Raw genomic sequence first — 13865 nt, forward strand, 5'->3', positions numbered from 1 at the left:
ATAGTTTTTGTTCAGGAAATATTTTATGCCAAAGTTATAAACTTTATGAGAAATATCCGCAAAAATTGGCGCTTTCATCGTCAGCGATGTACAAGTAGCAACATTCGTCAGCGCCGCTCATAGAGTTAATACAAAGACTCTTTGTATTAACTCTATGGCGCCGTTAGTGTAAGGCCAAAATGAAACCAAACTTTTACACATCTGTTAAAATAAAACTGCATGCGTCTTTTTTATTCTCATTATTACAAACTAAATGATGTTAAGAGTAGAATCAACTGCTCAAGCAATGACGCTCCTCGGCGCGTAATTCAAATGTAGCGAAAGAGCAGATTGTATAATATTACGTTCAACGAAGCGGTTCTGCGGGCTGAATATGGTGAAAAATAAAATGAAACGCCGTGCATTTTGATTCTATCTGACCTTGTCTAACTTCAGAGTGCTGCGGTGAAACTTCAAATACAAGGTTTCCGACAAGCAGTTTTGTGCACCTTTATCATGGACTCCAAATTGTCTGCAGTTCCCGCTGAAACTGTGCACAGAGCTTGCACTTTGCAGTAACTTTTGTTTCATAGGCTTTTACGAAGCTACTTACCTGTTCATTAGCATATGATTCAGACCAGTAGTCGACTGCACCGAGGTCGAGGAACCGAGCCTCCAACGCTGATCTGCCGTCAAAGGGCCGGGGGGGGGGGGGGGGGGGGGCACTATCTGCCGTCTGCAGAGGAAACCGCCGCAGCGTAAAAGTCACCTACGAGAGCGTAAAGTGTGCGGGTACTTTGAATGACCATTCCTCTGCAGGTGGTCACCCTTTAGCAGCAACCATTTAGCGGTTCTCGTCTCGTCTGATAGTGCACTTCAAGCGTTTCCGTCAATCCACGTTACTTATAGGCTACAATTAACCGTAGGGAAAAGCTATAAACAACACTCCGACATATTCGGCCATATTTTGTTTGCTTCCTTCGGCCATCGACATTAGACATTCTGCATATACGCCACGACAGTCGGATGGCCGGAATGATCAGGGACCGAATTATGTTATCACAAAAACGATTTATGCAAAAACTTCCACAAGCCTGTAAATAAGCCCCTGCTCTTATTGGTCGATACGTCCGCTGGTCGGAAGCGACCAATAGGAGCACAGCTAGCCGATCGCCTCGCAGGTTTTGTGACAGTTTTTGTGATTCGATCGGAGTGTTATTCGGCCCAGAGCTGTGGCCATGCCAGTTACGAGACTCAGTTTCAGAAGTGGCTAGTTTTAGCATGAATTTCTTGCCAACGTTAGACAGATAGTGTCGCAGCTTCCGATACTAGCCCATGAGTATGCTATACAGTGGCCTCTGTGGATCCCACTGGAACTCAGAGCTTTTGGGTCATACCAGTCGCGAAACTCCGCTTCAAGAAGTGACCAGGTTTTACAGGCATTTTTGGGGTTGATGGTGATGATGAGTTGGGGCTATTCCCTTTGTAACGGGCGGATAAAGCATACACATCCTAGCCAATTAGATAAAAAAGGATAACAGCAAAATAGAAAATAAAGAGAAAAATGACACTCACAAAGAAAAGAAAATAGGCACTGTCCAGAGTTGCGCGACATTCGCATCAGCCCATTGCTGATTACTACAGTCAGTACTTTGTCAGTCGCCACCACTGGAGCAGCCTGTCTTCGGTTGTCCGCACCATTGCGAGGTTATTGTTCTGACCTATGTAACAGCCAAGCCCAAGTGCATCCTAGGGTGCCTAGATGCCAGCGCCAGCCTTCTAAGATTTGTACAGGCGTCTGTAATCAGCAGGATCGCCTACACTGTCCCGAACTTACACCTTGCCAACTGCGAGAAGGCTAAGATTGAAACAATCATCAGGAAGAGCTTAAAAACAACCCTTGGTCCCCTTCAGTACGTGTACGAACCGGTCAATGAAGCTGGGGGTGCACAATACACTGGCAGAGGTGATAGAGGCCAACCAAATCTACCAATACGAAAGAGTGGCAAAGACCCTAACGGGAAGAAGCATACTGCCAAGTCTAGACATTCGATATGAAAGCCAAGGGAACCAGAAGACGAATGTCCTGATGAAAGTCAGAAGCGACTAAAAATCCCCCCGTGCCACGAAACATGCATCGAGATCATCACAAGGAAAGAAGAAAGATAAGGGCGGAAACGCAATAGAAGATATATCAAGGAAGACTGGACGTGGTCTATGTCGACGCGCCGAGTATGAGGACAGGCATGATATGGTTGCGGTAGTGACAGATGACGAACAAAACCTAAGAATAAGCGGCTCGGTCAGAACGAGCTTAGATGACACGACTGAAGAGGTGGTCATTGACCTTGCGATAGCAGTCACAATGGCAACTACAATTATACGTGAATTGAAAACAGCAATATGCGATTTTCTCAAGGCAGTTGGGTCTCTCCACGGGCAAATAGGATACCGAAAACATGTCAGGATGACAGAATAATCAGGCTAATATGGACACCAGCCCTCTCCCAGCTTCAGGAAAATAAGGGAGCTCATAAGCTTGCCCGCGGTCTCACCCTGTGACCCTCAGTACACTCTGAGCAAGGACAAGTTAGTCAGTTATAAACAGATTACTGAGCATTATCGCCTAAACAGGGTAGAATACCCACCGCCAGATAGGACACTAAATAAGACAAGAAATTATCTGGAGGTGCATCTGGAGGTGCTTACAAACAAGGACCTTTCTGAATCCAGCTACCCTTGGCCAGTGGTACCCGGAACAATTCTCAGATAGGTGCAAACTATGTCAGGATATTGCGGATCTGGTACATATGGTATGCATGTGTCCAGAAATAAAAAAAAAGTATAAAAGAGACAAAAACAGAAAACTTTTTTTGAGGCTCTACTGTTGAACTCACATCCTGACATTCAGCTAGATGCAATTCGACTGACCGAACACGCCGCCCGGGACTAAGGACTCCAGGCTGCCGTGTAGGCGGATAGGTTGACGACTGTATCTGCTGGAAACTAAAGTTTATACCACCACCACCACCACCGGGCACCCTAAGTGCATCCGTGATAGTGGTGCCCTCTGGATGGGTCGGTTGGAGCCGTGCGCAATGCAAAACCATATGTTCAGTGACCTCCTCTTTCTTCCCGCACGCCCGGCAAACGCCAGCTTGCACCTCCGGGCTTGTGTCGAAGCGCCGACGGTGCACCAGGGTACATAGTGCCACCGCGCGCGCCTCGAAGAGGAGCCCACTGCCGACGCTGTTGTACAGCCTGGTCACCGTTATCGATGTCTTCTGTGATTGATATAGCTGTAACATGGACTTGCATGCCCTGCATAGCCTTTTGCCCCTGGCTAAGCAGGTATAACCTTTTGCATAGCCTTTTCCTAGTCTTTGACCCATGCCCTAACTGCCTTGGCCCACTTAAGCTCACTGCATGTTCTCCTGGATTTGGTGGGCAAAAAAGAGAAATTTGCGTCGAAGGGTTTCAACGCGAGAGCACCACCGTGTCCTGATATTAGCGAAACACCCGGCGAGCCTACCTTGCATCGTCTAACATGAGCAAGCGCCCTTCGCCTCAAAGACCATCCTACATAGGATGGTCTTTGAGGCGAAGGGCCCATCCTACATAGACATAGGATGGTCTTTGAGGCTTCTCTCGCCTCAAAGACCATCCTATGTCTCCTTGAATGGCTTCTATGGTCACGCGTCCATGGCATCACAGAGCAACTCGACCAACTTCGAGCTGCCCACGCTCCAGCCACCCTCGTGTCTGTAGATAGGCATATATCGGCTTTGGCGAAAGCGAGGCCTGGAACGTGTACTGCCTTCCGCATAGCACACCATCATCGGACGGTTACATTCGTGAGGCCTGGCGGACATGCTATTCGTGAAGGGGCATATCATCGGGCGTACTGAAGTGTACTCCAAGATACCAATATTCACTAGCTCACGGTATCGCTCCTCCATTGGGAAGCTTTGTCGTTGTGGTTTCGTGTACCTCGGCGAAACACAGTATCGCTGATTTCTTGGCGTTGAAGTCGAGGCCGAGCTGTGATAGGTTGTTGGCAGTCACCGTCAGTCGTTGCTGAATGTTGGCCACATTCTCAGCGAGAAACACCAGGTCGTCGGTGAACAGGAGGCCTGGCAGCGCCCATGTGTTCGGTATGCCGTCTGTTCCATATGTGAAGCAGAAACCGACACAGCTGTCAAAAAGTGCGCGTCCCATGCCCGAGACATACATCATGTAGAATAATGAGGATAGTGAGTATCCTTGTTTAAGAACGAATTGCACCCTCGAGGGCTCAGTTCGTGCTCCGTCGAAGCAGGCAAGCACGGCGCTATTGGCGTATAGCCTGCGAAGGAGGTATATCCAAACTGCGGGTATACGTTTAGTTCCACCATGCGATGTATCATCCTGGCTTGTGGTACGCTGTCGTACGCTTTGGCCACGTCCAATGAGCATACCAAAAAACACCGCGTTTCCTTCCGCGCCACCTTTTTTGTCTGGCTGAAGTTGAATAGGTTGGCCTCGAGCCGGCGGTTGCGGTAGAACCCATTCTGCAGTTCGGTTAGAGCTCCGTGTGATTCCACACAGGAGTATAGCCGCTCTTTCACAACCTGTGCAAACAATCTGTAGAGCACGCTCGTAACTGTGAGTGGTCGATAGTCTCTCAGAAGTGCCTCCTCGCCTCTTCGCTTGGGAATGAGGGTCACGCGCCCACACAGCCACTCTTCCGGGATGGGGTCCTCCTCTAAAATTTCATTATATATATTTCTGTAAGACACTCTCGTGTTTATTTTTCGAAGCGCTTCACAAGTCCTGCAGGGATGTCATTCAGCCATTTGGACGTACGGGTCCACATGCGCTACAAGGCCCGGTCAAGAGCCTGTGCGGTCACCTGCGTGTCACCACCCGGTTTGGTTGAGGATTGGCTGACGGTGGAGTCATCAAGGCCTTCTCGTGGAGCGGCGTGCAGGTGATGTAGGTGAACGGTGAGGTGTTCGGCGGTATCAAAAACCCGCAGGCCTGTATCCTCGTGCCGAATATCCGGGGGTGAGGGCTTCAGGTGAAGGGTTGCCACATATGCCCAGAATTTTCGCGGACCGTTCTCACCCGGCTCGGTGATGGATTTGAGTCGGACATTGTCATCCTCTGGACCAGTGCCTGCATTGCCTGTCTGCGTCGAAGGGATGTATCCCAGGCAGGTTGCATTCGGTGGAGTGTTCTCTAACGGCTTGGCAGTGAAAATTGTTGGCCTCTCTGCGAATGTTGTTTGGAGCTCGACGTCCCAGTAGCCTTTGAAGCGTACGTCCTCGCATGAACTGGTGCAGATTTCGTGGTTCAACATAATGCACCTTAAGGTGTCAGTGAGGGCGTTGTAGCTGCTGGGCTTTTGGTCAACCAGGCTATGTTCCAGTTCGTCGGTGACAGCCTCATAGTTAGTTGCTGGCAGGTATCGCTTGCCGGCCTATGAATTGTCGTTTCATATCTAGAAGCAGTCAATAGAAGCCTGCAGCTATTGCGGTCGTGCCTTTTGGAATAGGAAGGCAGGACGGAGAAATAAAGAACATTAAACTACGGGTAAAGAACACAGAGGCTAAAAAGTAAGTCAATAGTAAGGAAGCCGACCCTAGACATATATAGAAAATGGAAAACTCGAAGCTTCTTTTTGAAGCTAGATCAGGATGTCTTAGAACCCGAAGCTACCGAAGGAAGATTAATCAAGAAGGTGAAACTTGGGCTATGCGCAGTAGGTTCCCAGAAACAATTGAAGATCCTATCGTGGTGTGTCCCAGTATCAATTCAGACTTCGATGCAGACATAGTCACTCTAGCCGAGGCCCTGGGGATTAGATGTATAACAAAGGAAGCGTGAACGAATCAGCGGTAGAGGTAATCAAGAGACGTTTGGAAGATTGGTGATTGAATATCAGGGAGGGGACACATGGAAGCTCAAAACGAAATTAAACACGGGTATTTAAAGATAACCTGGGACTAAAAGGAAAGCCGTTAAAGTTGACGGATTAACTAAGTTAAAAACATAAATACGAAAGATATAGAATGGTGATGACTATCACCAACCCGTTTCAAAAGGCAGGCTTCCTCCATCCATCCATCCATCCATCCATCCATCCATCCATCCATCCATCCATCCATCCATCCATCCATCCATCCATCCATCCATCCATCCATCCATCCATCCATCCATCCATCCATCCATCCATCCATCCATCCATCCATCCATCCATCCATCCATCCATCCATCCATCCATCCATCCATCCATCCATCCATCCATCCATCCATCCATCCATCCATCCATCCATCCATCCATCCATCCATCCATCCATCCATCCGTCCGTCCGTCCGTCCGTCCGTCCGTCCGTCCGTCCAGCTGGAAACTCGGCGTTGGCGTCTTTTTTCCTCAATCTCGCCGCAGACGGTTCTTGTCTTTTTATTATGCACGGCCAAACCAGGTAAGCAGCATGGTCAAACTTACTCGTAATAAAAGGGTCAACAACGTGCAAGCTTTATACGCGGTTTCAGTGCAAATGAGCCTCCGGTTGAGGCGGGAGAATTTTTCAAAACGGTTCCAACAAAGTTGCAGAACACTGTATACGCTTCTGCAATGCGCTTGTTTCAGCAACGTACTTAGCGCAATAACTGCGAATTTACGGGAAGTGTAAAGAAAGACTCCTGCGTCGTTGGCGGCTCGAAAGCTATTATTTCAAGTAAAGGCGGAACTGAAACCGAGGCCAGATATGCCGGAACTACATCGTGTAGTGACACCGTGACGGAAGCTCCGCCTCCGAATACCCTTTCGCAGCATAGCAGGTGAAGTGGCCATGCATTTACTGGTCGTCAAGTTGTGCAACGTCAGTCCAGCAAAATCATCTAACGCTTGTAGTATGTTCGCTTGGAGAGTTTTCACACTGAGAAAAAAAAAATCCGTCGAAGCGAAGTAGATTCGAACCCAGCGATTCATGAGAAGCGAGAACAGAACGTCGCAGCTATTGAGGCTCTATTTTCTTTATTGCCTGACTTTTGCAAGACAACACAAACACCCACAAGACATTGATATAATAAGCCTGCCAGGGGCTGGCTTCGTCGTTCTAAAATTCCTTTAGATCCATCAAAGGTTCTACCTTTGGCAACCACTCAGGATTATCATCGACAAACTTCACAATCACGATAAACCAATGGAGAGCCTCGCGGAAAAAAACTCGTGCAGGACGCGCATCAGGATCACAGCGATATCTTGCCATGCGTGAACGCCATATACTGTGGAGGCCCATTAGCATGATTGAATCATATGGAACCCCCTCCTCATTTTGCGTGGGTAAGTACCGTATTTCGTACGGATTAATAGGTAAACCTTTCTTTATTGTTCTTTGAAGTACGTCCCAAAAATAAACCCCTTCCCAATAGTGAAGAAATACTTGATCTATCGTTTCTGGCTGTTTACAAATTAAGCAATGTGCACCCCACGGAAGAAATAAACCTTTTTCTTGCAAAAACACTTTTACTGGCAAAGTTCCAGTGCGAAACTTAAAAAAGAAAGTTTTAGCCACTGCTGGGTGTCACCCGTTAATAATTAGGGGGTATTATTAACGATGCGCCCTTAACGGTGCGCACACTCCCAGACACCCTTAGAGTGAGTGGGGGTAGCTGTTCCGGTCGCGAAGGAGATGCCCTCGACTTGCGTGGCAAGCTCAGCCGGGATTCAACTACCTTGTAGTGACAGAAGGGTGTGGTCGTTTGGTGCCCAGCGGTCGCCGGTTCAAACCAGAGAAAGGATCGGAGTCAGAAGTAACAAACAAAACACAATTTATGCACAGCAAGAGACGATACAAAGGAATACACAAGATCACTTGAAATACAACAGACGAGAGGTTCACAGAACACAAACGCTAAGCATGCAACTACAGAATGATTCAATAACACAGAGGCTTTACAACAGATCAAACACGAGAGAGTTACATAAACAAAACACCAAATTGTTCACCGGGCACTGTTGCAGTCCGACGCCTCAAGAGTCACGATGTGGCCGCCATACGAGACGAGCGCCGCTCCCTTGAAAGTCCTGGGCTTGCCAGCAGCGGGTGATCCCCGGGAGTCCAGCCGAAGCACAGGCGAATACGTCGCAAAACACGGACGAACTGACTGACTGACTGACTGACTCATCGAGCGGCGCGGTCTCTAAATAGGGCGCGCCGCTTCTGTTTGTTAGCACGCGCCAAAGCTAGCGCGCACACACACTTAGCTTCGCTGGTTATAGCGCGCTCTTCTCCTCCCGTTGAACCGCGCGTCGTCATTGGCCAGGCCCCATAGAACGTTCTCGAAAGGCCTGGCACATTCCAGGCCGATGAACCACCGTCCTCCCCGGGCAATGGGAAAGAGGGTGACGGCAACGCGTACAAAGCTACGCACTCTCCCGCGCGGGGAGGGGGGCTTTTCTCTACATGCCTTCCACGCGACGCCGTGCGGGCCTCGCGCCGTGCCGACTTGATGAAAATGGGCGCCGATTTCGTGACACTGCCCCTCCCTTAAAGAATATTGTCCCACAATATTCACAACAACCACGAACATCGCGTGCACATGCATGCGCTCACAAGTATATGGGGCAAATGACCATGTCACACACATTGCACAAATTTCACAAACTGCAATAACACATTACGAAATTCACACATCAAAGCCGTGATGTTCACAAACATAGCAACACACTGTTGTCAGATACATGCCAAGAATCAGTAACATAGAAACACACAAATATTCAAATATGAAGTACAGAAACCTAAGCCATGCTTTCGCCTATATTTCCACACTCGGGATGCACCTTCTTGGAACGTATCAGTTCCTCTCCAACTTTCAGGTAAGCGAGTTCTCCTTTTTACTAGACGCTGTCGTTTCTTCCGCCCGCGAGTTCGGCTCTTTTTCTGGTTCTAATGATATTTCTCATCCGCGATTTTATCTCGCTCCTCCCTCTACTCTTCAGTTCTGCTTTCCGATCGGAAGCTTGGTCAGAACTAACTTTACTTTGTCTAGCTGCGCTTCGAGGACGCCGTCTCATTCTTTCTCGGTCTGGGCGGCTCTCCATGCGCTTGCGCATCCAATCGTTCAGCCGCTTCTTCCTTCTTTTTCTTCTTGACTTTTCCGGCTCCATTTCACCTGACTTGGCAGGTTTGAAGTTGTTTCTTTTCATTTTCACTTTTATTCGCACCTTTGGCCGAGAAACGTTTGATCCGGTTTTACCCGCATAATCAGAACATTGCTGTCTGAAAGGAGCGTCTTTTTGAGAACTTTGTTCTCCCTTAATCCTTTTCATTTTCTTTCTTTTCTTCACGACCTCCAGTCGTACTTTCTCAAAGCAGGACTCAGTTGCAACTGGAAACTCATCCTCCCCACTTTCAGTTACATCCCGTTGCTTAAAATTTTCCTTAAAATGTTTCTTGAATCCTTTCATTGCAGTGCAGTCTTCGCTTTCTTCCATTTCTGAATCCTCAAGGTTAGGATCTGCACTGCCACCTTCATCCAAGCTTTCGTGCTCACTGCTATTTGAAAGCTCCTCATTCTGGCTGCTGGAGCTATTTTCTACAGCACCGGTGGCTGTCGACGAATCGGTTGTATCACTGTACATCCTAATATAAGGAAAGGTATCTTCCGGAGGCTCGGTAATACCTTTCAAACGCCGAACCTCAGCCAGCTTCTTCAGAAGGATATTTCTCTCTTTTAAGTATTCTCTTTCTTTCTCAAGCCTACGCTTGATCCATTCTCTCTCTTTTTCGGCCTGCTTCTGCAGCCATTCCTTCTCTCTTTCGGCTCTCTTCCTGAGCCATTCTTTTTCTCTTTCTTCTTCTTGTCTCTTTGCCTCTGCTTGTTTCCTCTGCCATTCTATCTCTCTTTCTTTCTCAGCCTCTTCTCGAACCTCTCTTTCTTTTCGGTCCACCCATTCCCGCAGTTCAGCTCCTTTTAGACCTTTCTCTAGGCCCAACGCAATGATCTCCTTGAGATTCATCTTCAATGTGAACTGCCTAATGCTAACACATAGCACTCTCAATGGACCTTACACAGCCGCTTCAGCGCGGTACCTCTCGTTATCGCTCTGCTGCTACACAGTTTACGACCTCTTCGTAAACTCTTCTAACTCGTTCTCCGTCCTCTGAGCTTGAGTGCACCAAACGACCTGTCGCGGACGCCAGAATAATTGTCACCCGTTAATAATTAGGGGGTATTATTAACGATGCGCCCTTAACGGTGCGCACACTCCCAGACACCCTTAGAGTGAGTGGGGGTAGCTGTTCCGGTCGCGAAGGAGATGCCCTCGACTTGCGTGGCAAGCTCAGCCGGGATTCAACTACCTTGTAGTGACAGAAGGGGGTGGTCGTTTGGTGCCCAGCGGTCGCCGGTTCAAACCAGAGAAAGGATCGGAGTCAGAAGTAACAAACAAAACACAATTTATGCACAGCAAGAGACGATACAAAGGAATACACAAGATCACTTGAAATACAACAGACGAGAGGTTCACAGAACACAAACGCTAAGCATGCAACCACAGAATGATTCAATAACACAGAGGCTTTACAACAGATCAAACACGAGAGAGTTACATAAACAAACACCAAATTGTTCACCGGGCACTGTTGCAGTCCGACGCCTCAAGAGTCACGATGTGGCCGCCATACGAGACGAGCGCCGCTCCCTTGAAAGTCCGTGGGCTTGCCAGCAGCGGGTGATCCCCGGGAGTCCAGCCGAAGCACAGGCGAATACGTCGCAAAACACGGACGAACTGACTGACTGACTGACTGACTCATCGAGCGGCGCGGTCTCTTTAAATAGGGCGCGCCGCGTCTGTTTGTTAGCACGCGCCAAAGCTAGCGCGCACACACACTTAGCTTCGCTGGTTATAGCGCGTTCTTCTCCTCCCGTTGAACCGCGCGTCGTCATTGGCCAGGCCCCATAGAACGTTCTCGAAAGGCCTGGCACATTCCAGGCCGATGAACCACCGTCCTCCCCGAGCAATGGGAAAGAGGGTGACGGCAACGCGTACAAAGCTACGCACTCTCCCGCGCGGGGAAGGGGGCTTTTCTCTACATGCCTTCCACGCGACGCCGTGCGGGCCTCGCGCCGTGCCGACTTGATGAAAATGGGCGCCGATTTCGTGACACTGGGACTTTCATTCTCTTCACCCTCTTCAGTACATTCCTGCCAGGGCCTCCCCTGTATATGGCCCTATAGATGGGCTCTGGACGAACAACGTCGCACAAATCTTTATACAACTTTTTCTTTTTCACAGTTGATAAATATTCTCTTGAAAATCTTGCAGGAAGAAATCGCATACTTTGAACAACTTCTCTAAAGTAACCAAAAATACCTCCCGTGTAGCATTCGGTTGGCACAACAAAATCTGGCAGTGCACGCCCAAGCCTAATTTGGCAGACAGTGAACAAAAATGGATCATGAACGTCACGCAGAAACAGAAATCTGCTGACAATCTGCCGCAAAAAAAAAAAAAAAAAAAAAAGATGCCCTAAGCCCACGCCGCCATCCTTGACACATCTAAATAAATTCGTGCGGCTGCATCTTTCCCATTTTGAAGCTCCCACACAAAAACCGCGAATATCCTATGCAGCTTCTGCACACTCAATCTTGCACAGTGTAAGACGCGCATCACATATACCACAGCCAAGAAATGAAGAAGAGGTTGCACACTGTGGCTCTGGCAAAAATTGATAAGCCAGTTCCTTTCCACTTATCTGCCCTTTCCGGCATGCCATCTGTGCATGCTCTCCAGTATGTCTCGCTATCAAGATAGCATTCTAGTGGCACGCCAAGGTGCTTTGGCGGAGTCGTCACCCAGGACAAGTTTGCAAAATTATCAGGAGCACTTTGCCATCTACCATGCCAGAGTCCCAGGGCCTTGGACCAGTTTACCCTACTGCCTGTAACTTCGCTAAAGGTTTTTACAGAATCAACAACTTTGGTTATACCCTTCTGGTTAACCGTAAAAACCGCAACATCATCGGCGTACGCCAGCAGCTTCACTTCCACGGCTTGCAAACGAAAACCAGTAATATTCTCATTGTCCAAGATATGTAAGCAAAGGGTTTCAATGTAAAGGCACAATAAAAGAGGGATGAGGGTGCAGCCCTGCCGCACAGAACGCTGCACGCTAATGGGGGCCTCCAGATTTTTATTTACGACTCGTAGTGTAATTACGGTACGCCAGGGCCACGCCCTCACGAGTAACCAAACCAACATTTATATGGTCCATTATACAAAGTAGAATTTCATGGGCAACACAGTCGAACGCCTTTTCAAATCAAGCTGCAGGATGGCCACACGGCCATTTATGACCATCACAACATTCTAATACACTTCTTGCTTTGTGTATATTGCCACCTGGTGTCCCCATGTTCTTGCTGCGCCTGGAAGAAGAGGACACTGAAGTTGACTCGCGTGCTGTGCGCCGAACTTTGCCTGCTGGTACAGCTTCGTCCCGTCGTCTGTCACGTCTAGGCCTGTTGTCCGTGACATATTTTGGTGTCGGCGCAGGGTATCGATCCCAGTATATGTCCCGCACTCCTCCGCATACCCAGGATTCAGGTCCTGTACCAATTGACATGCCTGTTCACTGCGCTAGCCGGAGGAACCTAGGCCTACCTCCTGAGCACGGGCCGTTGGAATTCACCACCGCAGCCGCCCCTCGACCTGTCATGCAAACTCCAACGTATTACCCTTTCCAGAACCCACGACTCCCTAAGGCTTTCCATGGCTGTCAGACGGAAGACGTCGAAGACTGGCTCACCCAGTTTGAACGCGTCGCCGCATTTAATCAGTGGGACGACGCCGCAAAGCTCAGGAACGTCTTCTTTAGCCTGGAAGATGGTGCTCGTACTTGGTACAAGAATCGCGAAGGCGCCCTAACATCGTGGCGCGAGTTCTGCCGCTGCATCCTGGACACCTATACCAGCCCGGATCGCCGAGAACGAGCGGAAAGGGCTTTACGCTCTCGCATACAGATGCCGAACGAGACCATAACCATGTACGTGGAGGACATGACTAAGCTGTTCCGACGATCTGACCCGGCCATGCCCGAAGAGAAAAAGGTACGCCATCTCATGCACGGCGTTAAGGAACAACTGTTCGCTGGGCTCGTGCGCAATCCGCCGAGAACAGTTGCCGAGTTTCTTTCGGAGGCATTCACGATGGAAAGGATGGTCCAGCAGCGGTCTACGACCTACGACAGGCCGGTACTCGCCGCTTCGCTCACGGAGCCGCATTCGGCCTTCGGTGCTAGTCCGGATCTTCTTCGCGACATCATCCGCTCCATTTTGCGTGAAGAGCTCCAGACGCTCTTCGGTGCTCCCCAGTCGACGGTCAGCTCTATCGCTAGTATTGTCCGAGAAGAGCTCCAACAAGCATTTCGGCCTTCGGTACCATCTGCTAACCCGCCATCCTTTTCCACCGAGTCCTGTCGGCCAGCCTATGCGGACACCTTGCGACGTCCCCCAACTGATTCCACACAATTACCGCCACCCGACCAAGGCTCGCTGTATTCAGCCCACCCCGAGCCGTACATCGAAAACCGCCGACCACCCCACCGAAAGGCAGACCTGTGGCGTGCCCCAAATCGGCAGCGCCTGTGCTTCCACTGCGGAGAGCCTGGCCACCTGTATCGACAGTGCCCATATCGACAACTGGGACTGAAGGGTTTCCCCATCGACATGCGTAGCCCTCCTTTAGGCCAACGACCCCGGGATATTGAGGACTACGTAGCCCAGCAGCGCATGGCGCCAACTTCTAGACGACAGTCACGATCTCCGTCTCCACGCCGACTATCCTCGCAGCCCAGCTCCTCCTGGATGGCGCAGCGAAGGCCGTCTAGTCCGAGC

Source organism: Amblyomma maculatum, chromosome 6, assembly GCF_055883805.1.
Source record: "Amblyomma maculatum isolate TAMU_Amacu chromosome 6, ASM5588380v1, whole genome shotgun sequence".
Classification (NCBI taxonomy): domain Eukaryota; kingdom Metazoa; phylum Arthropoda; class Arachnida; order Ixodida; family Ixodidae; genus Amblyomma; species Amblyomma maculatum.